Below are 11,470 nucleotides of genomic sequence, written 5' to 3' on the forward strand. Positions count from 1 at the left end.
TCAAAGAAGGAGAGAAGAATACAAAATTCTTCCATCGCTCGACCATTGATCACAGATGTGCAAATAAAATCATCAGGATGAAAAATGAACAGGGTACCTCTGTACAAACCCATCAGGACATCTCAGCCCTCCTCATTAATCATTTTAGCCAGATTGCTTTGGAGCCGGACATCAACAGAGAGGAAGCTATAAGAGATATAATGACCTCCATTCCCAAGATAATAACAGAAGAGAAAAACAAATCTTTGAATCACCCGATCACCATGGAAGAAGTGGAAGAAGAAGTGCGAGACATGCCCAATGGTAAGGCTCCATGACCGGATGGATTTACCATCGATTTTTATAAAGCCTATTGGGAGATAGTCAAGGTGGAAGTTTGGGAGGTGGTGGAGGATTCCCAGAAATCCTCATCCATCCTCAAATCCCTCAACTCAACCTTCATAACCCTTATACCAAAATAGGAGGAAGCAAAAACGCCCTCGAAGTTTCTCCCAATTGCATTGTGCAATGTTATTTACAAGATTATCTCCAAATTCATAGCCAACAAGCTAAAGCCAATTCTTCCTAGGATAATATCGAAAGAGAAATCGAGCTATGTGAAGGGACGACAAATAATGGATAATATACTGCTATCTCAAGAGATGATTCATACTCTTCAATCTCGAAAAAACATTGACATGCTCATGCAGTTGGACCTTTCAAAAGCCTATGATAAGTTAGTTGGAGCTACTTGGAATCCATACTGGAGGACCTTGGTTTTGCTAAGTGATGGATAAAATGGATTCTAGCCCTAATCAAGTTTACCAGATTCTCCATCCTGGTAAACGGAGCTCCCACAGCCTCGTTTGCACCAACTAGAGGTTTTCGTCAAGGGGATCCCTTATCCCCATTTCTGTTTTTTATATTAATGGAAGGTCTAAGTTGAATTATCAAAAGTGCAAAATAGGCCAACTTAATTCAAGGCCTTTAGCCCATGCCCTCCTACCCTGCTACCACCCACCAGTAGTTTGTTGATGATACTATGCTTCATGGCACCCCCACGATTTGAGAGGCTCAAGGCTTCAAAGCCATTCTCAAGTGTTTCAGCAAAGCCTCAGGTATGGATCTAAATCTCACTAAATCCTCTATTTTCTTTTTCAACACTCACCTTGCAGTCCAAAAAAATCTCTCCAAAATCCTTAGGTTCAAGAGGTGTAACCTTCCTTCCAGATACTTAGGAGTTCCTCTTATAGACAAACCTTGGCAAAAAATTCATTCGAAGAAAATGCTGTCCAATTTGGAGAAACGCAGCAAGCATTGGACTCATAGAGCCCTTAACTTTGTTGGCCACCTTGTCCTCACTAAAGCTGTCCTTCAGGCCATCCCTTAGTACATGCTTTCCACTCTCCAGGCCCCTAAAGGAGTTCTTCAGAAAATAAGACTCATCCAAAAAGCCTTCCTTTGGTCAGGAAACTCTGACAAGCAGAAATGGCCCCTAGTAGCTTGGGAGAAAATTTGCAAACCCAAGCTCCTAGGTGGGTTAGGCCTACAAGACCCTTACACCATCAACAGAGCCTGTGGAGCCAAGTTATGGTGGTGGTGGGTGAAAGCACTGAACACCCCCTAGGCCAAGCACTAGAAAGCCAAGTATGCGGACAATTGCAACCCTCAGAATCTAATTAGAATCCAGGAACCTCCTAAAGGCTCCCCAATCTGGAACTTAGCAAGAGCCAATCGCAGCATAATACAGGAGCATAGTTTTTGGGAAGTCCATAATGGAAACACTTCTCTGTTTTGGGAGGATGCCTGGTAGCAATTGCCCAAACTTGAATGCCCTAATTATCTAACAATTCAAATAAGATACAAGGAACAAGGAAAGATAAAAATGAATCATTACTAGAGACCTGACATAGCAAACCAACCATGGAATCAATGGATATTCAACAACACCCTTCAATCAGAAGAAATCGATAACAACCTAATGTCTCTGTAAACAAAGCTTGCTAAAAGGAAAATCCACAACGCTCAGGATGCAGATCAACTGTGATGGGGCAAGCTCGAAGGGGGAACTTTCACACTAAAAGAGACAAGAGCATACATAGAAGAAAGGGACCAATAATAAAAATTCAATTGGCACAACAGGGTCTGGGATGTAGATCTTTGGCCGAAGATAAAAACCTTTCTGTGGCTCCTGATGCACTGTAGAACCCTCACCTAGGAAAACCTACGAAAAATGGATTCATAGGCCCCTCACACTGCCCCCTCTGTGAAAACGAGGAGGACTCAATGAATCACCTCCTTTATGCCTGTGAATGGACCAACAAACTGTGGAATTGGATGGAGACAATCTTTAAGAGCATGGACAGGAACCAAAATTCAATACAGGAAAGCATAGTAAATTGGAAAATCAATTACTCCAAGTCTCAAACAGTTAACACTTTATGGAAATTAACCCCTAGTTTCTTAGTTTGGTCAGGATGGAAAGAGTGGAATAGAAGAGTGTTTCAGAATGAAGTTAGATCCATAGAGATTATTAAAGCTAATATTCTTCAAAACATGAGGGAAACGGCTCTTACCAAGTGTAAAGCTGAACAAGACACTGAACCATTTGCTACTGACATTCAAATTTTGCAGGTGTTTGGAATAACTGTACATACTGCATCCATCTCGTCTGTGCATCGACCTCAAAAAATCCCTTCCATAACCTCTTGGCAACTGCCTCAACCAGATTTCCACAAACTGAACTTTGATGGGGCCTCTCGGGGCAACCCTGGCCTAGCAGGCCTAGGAGGTGTCCTTCATGACCACAAAGGTGAAATTCTACATATCTTTAGCCAATCAATGGGAGAGGTGACCAATAATGAAATGGAATTCACTGCATTAGAGCAAGGACTCCGGATACTAATTCGCTTGGGAACAGGGACTACTATTGTAGAAGGGGATTCACTGCTGGCTATTAATACATCATGGAAACTACAACAAGGATCTAAACCTGTTAAGATTACAAAACACTGGAGGTTGGCCAAAGTTACAGAGCTCATTATAAAGCACCTTTTAGTCCTCAACGGAGTCATTGTGCAGGTAGTGACACAAACTGCAAATGCAGTAGTGGACTACCTTGCCAACTACGGGGTCACACATCAAAATACCTACCCGAACACCTGTTGGCGTGATGTAACATGCGAAGAGCTTCGAGCCAAGTGTTTACAACTTTCAAGACAGGACATTCTGAAATGGGGAGTAGGGGTTAAGAAATACCATAGTACCAGTCATCCATAACGAATGAGGACAGCCATTAATGCTCATTCCCTAGGTCATGATGCACCAAATTGGGATGTTAAGGGGAAGTACCATCACTCACATCGGAAGGGGAAGGAAATCTGATAGAAGAATGAATGTCAGAGTATGAAAGGCACAGCTGAGGACACGTGGCAATTGACCAGCAGCTACAAGCATGGCAACTTAGTGGCATCGGATTGAAATCATGGGAAGGCTTTCAGAAATCTAAAAGGGAGTAATTATGTCAGAAACTGCAGATATACGAAGGCTGAGTTGAAGATCATGATCCATCACATTCAATCCTCAACTATTATTACGATGATCCACCAAAGGGATAAAAAATCTCATTCCCATCGCTCGGTTCTACGTCGTTTGCGCTTTATCTAGTTCCCTAAAGTTTTTTCAACTCCCATTGATACCTGCAATAGCACAATGACAAACGAAGGTAGTCACAATGCTTCCACTAACAGAGAACTGAAAAAAGCTTGAGAGGCCTATGAAACTTCAGTCTTTGCTAAGGGGAAAAGGAAAATTGAGGAAATAGAAGTAGAGGTCATTGAGGAAGAGGAGAAGCTAGATATGCAAACCATGGAGGAGGAGATCGACTAGATCTCAAACCCAGGAACTATGGCTACCAGAGCCACTCAGTTCGTGAGAACCCAAAGCGAAGTCTGGCGCATGAAAACCATGCTTGCCAAAGCTCTTAGCATGTAGGGTGCAACCATGAAGGATGCGTACTATGCCACTTCGCTCGCCTCCGCCAAGAACACTGCAAGGTTGGATTCAATGGAAGTCTGCATGAAGTCTTTAACAGAGGAACTCAAGATGCTGTCTGATAATCTGGGAGATTTTATCAGGCTCTTTAAGCTCTCCATCTGACAAGGGATGAACATTGTGGTTGATGTTCCAGCGGAGGACAACGACACCCGCATGGTAAAGCGCCACAAACCCCAGAGGATTACAAAGCCAGAACCTGATAATGCAGCAGCCAGCCCAAGTGACACCAATAAGGATTATGTGGAATTGGAGCTGTAATTGCTTCAATGCTCTCTACTCTATGACAGCCATCCTTTTCTGGTTTCTTTTCTAATGTCTGAATCTGTCTTGAGTCATTGGGTTTTCCAGACCCTCTTTGGTTTTGCGTCCTATGTCAGGCAGCCCTGCGTGGTTAGCCTCTTCGACGTTTAGAAATAAGTATGGAAGGTTATTATGTTTAGTTTGTTAGTGTCAATGATAGGCTCTGTTCTTAAGTTGCAGGCTCAATTCTTGCTAGCTCTAAAGGTAGCCATTTTGGTCGAACAAGCTTGATGATCGTAGCTCTATCTGATTCTACAGACCTTTTGTATATTATGTAATTTTTGTGATATAATATACATCTACTGATTTACAAAAAAAAAATTAAAGGATCCTTAACACAATTGGAAGCAATCTTAAATTCTAAAATGAAATACTATGTTTATCTTCAGTATAGATGGCTAACAGCTTAACTAGTGGGCACTTGCAAAGATCTGTTTCCCAATTGATTTTCTCTCTACACCAAGCAACCTATTCTTGTACTATTGCAATATGCTTGCACTAGTGGAGGTACAGTACTTATGTGAAAAGGTATATTTTACCTTCTTTACTAAAGATTTATGTCCTTGTGTAGGTGCTCTAAGCCTCAAGGCTTAGAGCACTCTGTTCCTGTGACAAGAACCAGCTCTTACACGGAGACAGAGCTTCCTTCACCAAAATTTCCAATTTAATTTCGAAAGAATTAAAAGACGTGTTGAAAAGAATTGCAATTGCAATCTAGATTCTGAGATCAATTACATGTGAAAAAGAGTTATTTAATTAACTGAACTTTGCAATGAAAGTAAACTTCATAAATCAAAAACAATTTGGAATAATCAAAGCAGCAGTCAAAGTAATTTGCATGCATCAAACTAACTTTCAGCAATTCACTTATAACATTTCTGTTCCTTTTTCTTAAGTCATAAAATGCAAGTGTAAAGTATGGTTTTTGTAATAGCATTCTTCCTTAATTCACATAAACATTCTTAGATCCTTCAAAAGTATAACTCTTAACATTAAGAATGATTACTTGAATTAACAATACTTTTTCTTGCGGGAATAAATGAAATTATAAGCAGGAAAAGGAACGTAACACTTGATGTGAAGTAAATGAATAAACCAGAGTGCAGGAAACTACATGCACTAGTACAAGAAGAATCTTCCTGCACGACCTTAGCAGAAGAAAACTAAGACAAAAGTTGTAGGAAAAGAATTGCAGGAAGGAAATTGCAAGAAAGTAATTGTAGGAAAGAAATTGCAAGAAAGAAATAAACTTAATTAAACTTCCAAACTATGGATATGTTCACACTTGACTATGAAATGAATTTAACTCAGAACTTCTGAAATAAATATAAGAACAATCCAAACCACGCAACTACAAATGAATAAATGTTCACACAAACCTTTTAAGTGACAAAAGCACAAGGGTAAACGAGCTGGGTTGGTTGGGACCTAGCCAACAAGCTCATTTCCCATTTAGGAAACAAAACGATTAAGCACTTAATCATGCATGATATAAAAATTAAACACAATGTGTTCCTTATATTAAACTTGATCAAAAAATATACATGATAATGCGAGTCCAACCCATAATCGAGGGCGATACAAATTTACAAAGTAAATGAAATTACAAACTCAGTGTAGAAATTTCACCTGTAGATCAAACTAATATATGCAATGTACTAAAGCATAATACTTGATCTACTTCTACAAAATAGTAAGAAAGATCATAATCGAATTCATGAGCAACATCAAGCATAAATAGATATAACTGAGTAAGAGAAATAATCAACCATAACACAAGATATATCACTGGGGAAAGAACGAGCCTAAAACCCCATCTTTGTATTATCAATCAAGTGGAAATCCTCAACAACATGCAAAAAGAATCATCTCAAAAGCTATCCTGCTGTCTCTGTACTCTGATGATGTAGCTCATGGACTATCTAGGCCTAAATATATAGGCTCCAAAAGTCCTCCAAGTCCCTATTTCCTTGTGCAGTTTTGATTGGGGTCCAATTACATAACATGTGTGAATTGGCCCAAATCATCCTTGCTGTCACCTTAGGTCCAACTATGCAGTCATAGAAGGAAGAAGATTCCTTCCTCATGCAAGGAATATTCACAAGGAATATCCTAGCAACTGATAGTGTATTATCTCTCATCTGATCTAAACTGGGTCTTTGTTTGAACTGTCATGCATCAGTTATCCATGAGTGAATACTCAATTATCTGAAAATAACAATTGTCACATGCATGCAATCATCAACAAACTATATCTCATTAATTTAACAACTTGTTAAATTAATCTAATTGAGCTTGACTAAGTTAAACTAAGTCAATTGATCCTCTCAATATAGAACTCATCCTTAATTCCTCAATCAAAGGAGAAACTATTGCATGTCCTCATATAGACTTCAAGTTCATAATTCCTTAACTAATTAACTCAAACTGAATTAATTAATTAATTTACAAACTGCTATTAATATCAAATTCGAATTTTACTTCCTATTTTAGACCAGGGACTATCTAAAAATAGGAATCCAACTTGAACTACTAAAAATAGAACTTCTATTTTTAGCACTTCTATTTTTCATTCCCTGTTGCCCAATCCAGCACCAATGCCCAAACTACTATTTTTAGTAGTGCTATTTTTAGCACTTCTATTTTTAGCAATTTCTTGTTGCAAATTTTCAACACTCCCTCTCAACAAGAAAGGCTTCCTCTCGAAACTAATCTTGTACCTTTGGAATGTTCTGCATGCAATACATCTACTAAGTGTGGTTGCTCCAGCAACTCTCGAAACAAAAAAACTCCCAACTGACCTATCTGTTGAGCTAGAAACATACTCTAATGCTAAAGCTCTACCTGTTGCTAACAAGTGGTCCCTCTCTGACCTCTGCACTACTGCAACATCTCCATGTATCTAGCACCATTGCACCCTTCTCTGTGCTACCCTGCACTGTGCAACACACGTGTGCCTCTCGCATTGCTGCATCCTGCATGCTCTGCATTGTCTTGAGATTCCCTGCACTGTAGCTCTGTTTTCCTCTCCATCCGCATCTGTCTCTACCCAATCAATCAATTCTGCTACTCCTCATCGGGGCTCCCATAGCAAATTCGAATCAAAGAGGTTGGGTACCTAAAGGACCATGCCCCTCCTCCTTGGGACAATCACTCTACATCGCCCCACCTCCTACCTAGAGGTATGGCTACATGTGATCCCTCAATCCACCTGGCTTGCAGTTTCCCCCTACTGGAGGTCTCTACATGAGTATATGTCTCTACTCGATCTCCACTCATCTTCCCCTATTGTGGCTGCTCCACAAACTCCTGAAGCTACTGCACCAATCGTGGCTCCTCCATAATCGTCTGAGACTTCTTCTGGTGCTGCATGTTGAGAGGTAATATACCCTCCCTCTTAACCACCAAGTCTCCATCAGTTTCCTTGCTGCTCAAGGCTTTGCATGCATCTTGAACCTTAAAAGCATACAGGTTCTTGACTCGTGAACCGATCTGCTTCACTTGTCTAGTAATGATGTGTCTAAGGAAAACATTTCCCTTATTGAAGACTACATCATAGCCTCTATCCTCCAGCATCGCGATCGACACCAAGTTTCTCTTCAGTCCTAGTACATACTTGACATCGATCAAGGTAAGGTGAGCTCCATGCTCCCTCTGAAAAATAACCATGCCTACACCTGAGACACTATACTTTTCATCATTACCCAACGCTATGAGTATCTGGAGATTTTTCTCCTCCAAAGTACTAAAAAAACTCTTGTCGCCAGTCATGTGGAAAGAAGCTCCACTGTCAAGAAACCAACCACTTCCCACCATGGATGAAATCATGCATGCAAAGAGTGTGAAATCCAACTCGAACTGTGAAGCAAGTGCCTCACCTTCAGATCCTTCCCCAAATCCCTTCTTGGATTTCCTCTATGGACAATTTGTAACAAAATAGCCCACCTCATGACAGCGGAAGCATCGCACTTTCAATTTGTCAACCTTCTTCCCACCATGGGAAGAACTAGATTCAGAGAGAGAAACCTTCTCCTTCCCCTTCTTTGCCTTACTCGCTAAGGCATAGTTCTCTTCATCCTCCATGGATGAAGAACCATCTCTGGTGCTCCATCTCATCTCCTCCTGCATCAAATCCGACCATAGTCATTCCCAATCTGCCAGTTTCTCCCTTCCATTAACCTATTCCTGGTACCTGTGCCAGCTCTTAGGAAGACCAAGGAGTGCTAGACTCACCATGTCATCATCAGATGTCATGACCCCTACACTTGCAAGCTCATCCCTACATGAGGTGAGCTTGTTCAGATACATAGAGATCATGTCCCCACTTTCACACTTGATATTTCTAAGTTTTTCCTCCAGTGCCAACTTCCTCTGATAACTGCTATTCTAATAAAGATCTTTCAATGTTCTCCACATCGAAAATGGAGTCTCCTTCCCATGGAGGCTCAAGACAATGTGATCTCGAACTCCCTCCAAGAGGATTCTCCTAGCTCTAGCCACACACTTCTTCCATTCCACCAGTTGAGTAGCATCAGTCAGCTTCTGGACTTCTTGATCAATGAATTCCTTAAGGCCATTATCTTCTAATACTGCCTCCATGCGATCCTTCCAGGCTATATAATTCGAACTGCCATCAAGGGCATATTCGAGTCTCAAACCATAGAACGCCATCAGTGAAATAGATGTGATAAGAACTCAATTCAATATTCAGAAACCACAAACTTCAACTTCTCCCTTCTTCTATATTGTTCTTCCTTGATCACCTATGCTCTGATACCATGTAGAAATTTCCCCTGTAGATCAAACTGATATATGCAATGTACTAAAGCATAATACTTGATCTAGTTCTACAAAACATTAAGTGGAAGCATAATCGAATTTATGAGCAACATAAATCATAAACAGATATAACTGAGTAAGATAAATAATCAACCATAACACAAGATATATCACTGGGGAAAGCACCAACCTAAAACCCCATCTCTGTATTATCAATCAAGTGGAAATCCTCAACAACATACAAAAAGAATCAGCTCAAAAGTTATCATGCTCTCTCTGTACTCTGATGATGTAGCTCATGGACTATCTAGGCCTGAATATATAGGCTCCACAAGTCCTCCAAGTCCCTATTTCCTTGCGCAGTTTTGATTGGGGTCCAATTACATAACATGTGTGAATTGGCCCAAATCATACCTGTTGTCACCTCAGGTCCAACTACACAGTCATAGAAGGAAGAAGATTCCTTCCTCATGCAAGTAATATTCACAAGGAATATCCTAGCAACTGATAGTACACTATCCCTCATCTTATCTCAACTGGGTCTCTATCTGAACTGCCATGCATCAGTTATCCATGAGTGAATACTCAGTTATCTGAAAATAACAGTTATCACATGCATGCAAGCATCAACAAACTGTATCTCATTAATTTAACAACTTGTTAAATTAATCTAACTGAACTTGACTAAGTTAAACTAAGTCAACTGATCCTCTCAATATAGAACTCATTCTTAATTCCTTAATCAAAGGAGAAACTATTGCATGTCCTCACATAGACTTCAAGTTCATAATTCCTTAACTAATTAACTCAAACTGAATTAATTAATTAATTTACAAACTGTTGTTAATATCAAATTCGAATTTTACTTCCTATTTTAGACCAGGGAGCATCTAAAAATAGGAATCCAACTTGAACTGCTAAAAATAGAACTTCTATTTTTAGCACTTCCATTTTTCATTCCCTGTTGCCCAATCCAACATGGATGACCAAACTGCTATTTTTAGCAATTTCTTGTTGCCCAATCCAACACTGATGACCAAACTGCTATTTTTAGCAATTTCTTGTTGCCAATTTTCAACACCCGGAGATTGCTAGATTAGCTCTACCTATGGTCTGCATTATATATAATCTCTCGGCCTTAGCCATATTCTGCTAATTACAGTCATTTCCTATTCAAGCCTTTCAGTCGAATAGACTAACAAATAACATTGAAAACCCAGCTAATGGTTATAATAAAGCACGAACTTTGTTGGCCGTAGACCATATTCTTGGCAAGTATCCCTAACTAGACGCTACCAATATCCATCCTCAGATAGTCTACAACTGAACTAGGAGTCGTGGATCAAAAATGCCCGCATGGAAGGATTCGAACTATCACAGAGAACACGGAGCAACATCATTGGCAGTGCAGGAATCTGCCTACACTGATCACACTAAATAATGATTAACACTTCGTTCTTCAATTAAGTTTAGGAAAGTTAAACATAAGTTAAAAGAGATACTAAAAGGTATGAAATATATGTAAAGTAATTAATAAAGCACTTAATAAATCTTAATTATGAAATATGAAGTATATGTAGGAATAGATGATTATCTTGGACTAGTGCAGGAATGAGAGGGTTAAATAGAGATAAAACAAAGGTTAAGGCTTATGGGAATAGGGTAAAAATAGAGCAATTTTGGACACCAACAGAGATGTTGGTGCCTCGAGGTCTTCTGATTGCTTGATTCTTATTGACACATTGCTCATACTAGTGTTTTGATCACAGTTTTGGAGGCAGGCTTGTATTGGTTCAAACTTTTTAGAGGCCTCTCTAGAATATATTAAGGGTGATTGGAATCCCTAGTTGTGAGCATGATAGGTAAACAAATGTAGTAGACAATAGTTGCAATAATTGTGTTTCTCCCTCTCTCAACTCCGAGGTAGATTTAAATAGAACGACTGCTCGATGCAGCAGTAACACAATCTGAACTTGCACTTCTATTTACGAAACCTTTGTTGAAGATGCAATAGTAACGCAATATCAGAGTGGCACAGCAGAAACGTGGCTAAATTGAGTGTGACATTGGTCCTTTATTAACTTTATATGTGCATTGAGCGTTGTTGTACATGTTGTTCAAAACTTGATAGTGGGCGTAGAATGTGTTGATGTGTTTTGCATGTGCTGGTGGAGCTTTGTAAGTTGACATTGAAGTTTTGGTTAAAGTTGTGTATGTTAATATGTGTGCTCTCTGCTACATTGAACTCTTGAAACTTATAGTGCTTTGAATGGTATATATACATGCGTTACAACTGGTATGTGGTGTTTGAAGGTCGTGACATATATATGCTCCATTGAACTGTGTTGTTGCGTTG

This window comes from Pinus tabuliformis, chromosome X (genome assembly GCF_031772625.1).
Source record: "Pinus tabuliformis cultivar Carrire ecotype Pingquan chromosome X, CPIR1, whole genome shotgun sequence".
NCBI lineage: Eukaryota > Viridiplantae > Streptophyta > Pinopsida > Pinales > Pinaceae > Pinus > Pinus tabuliformis.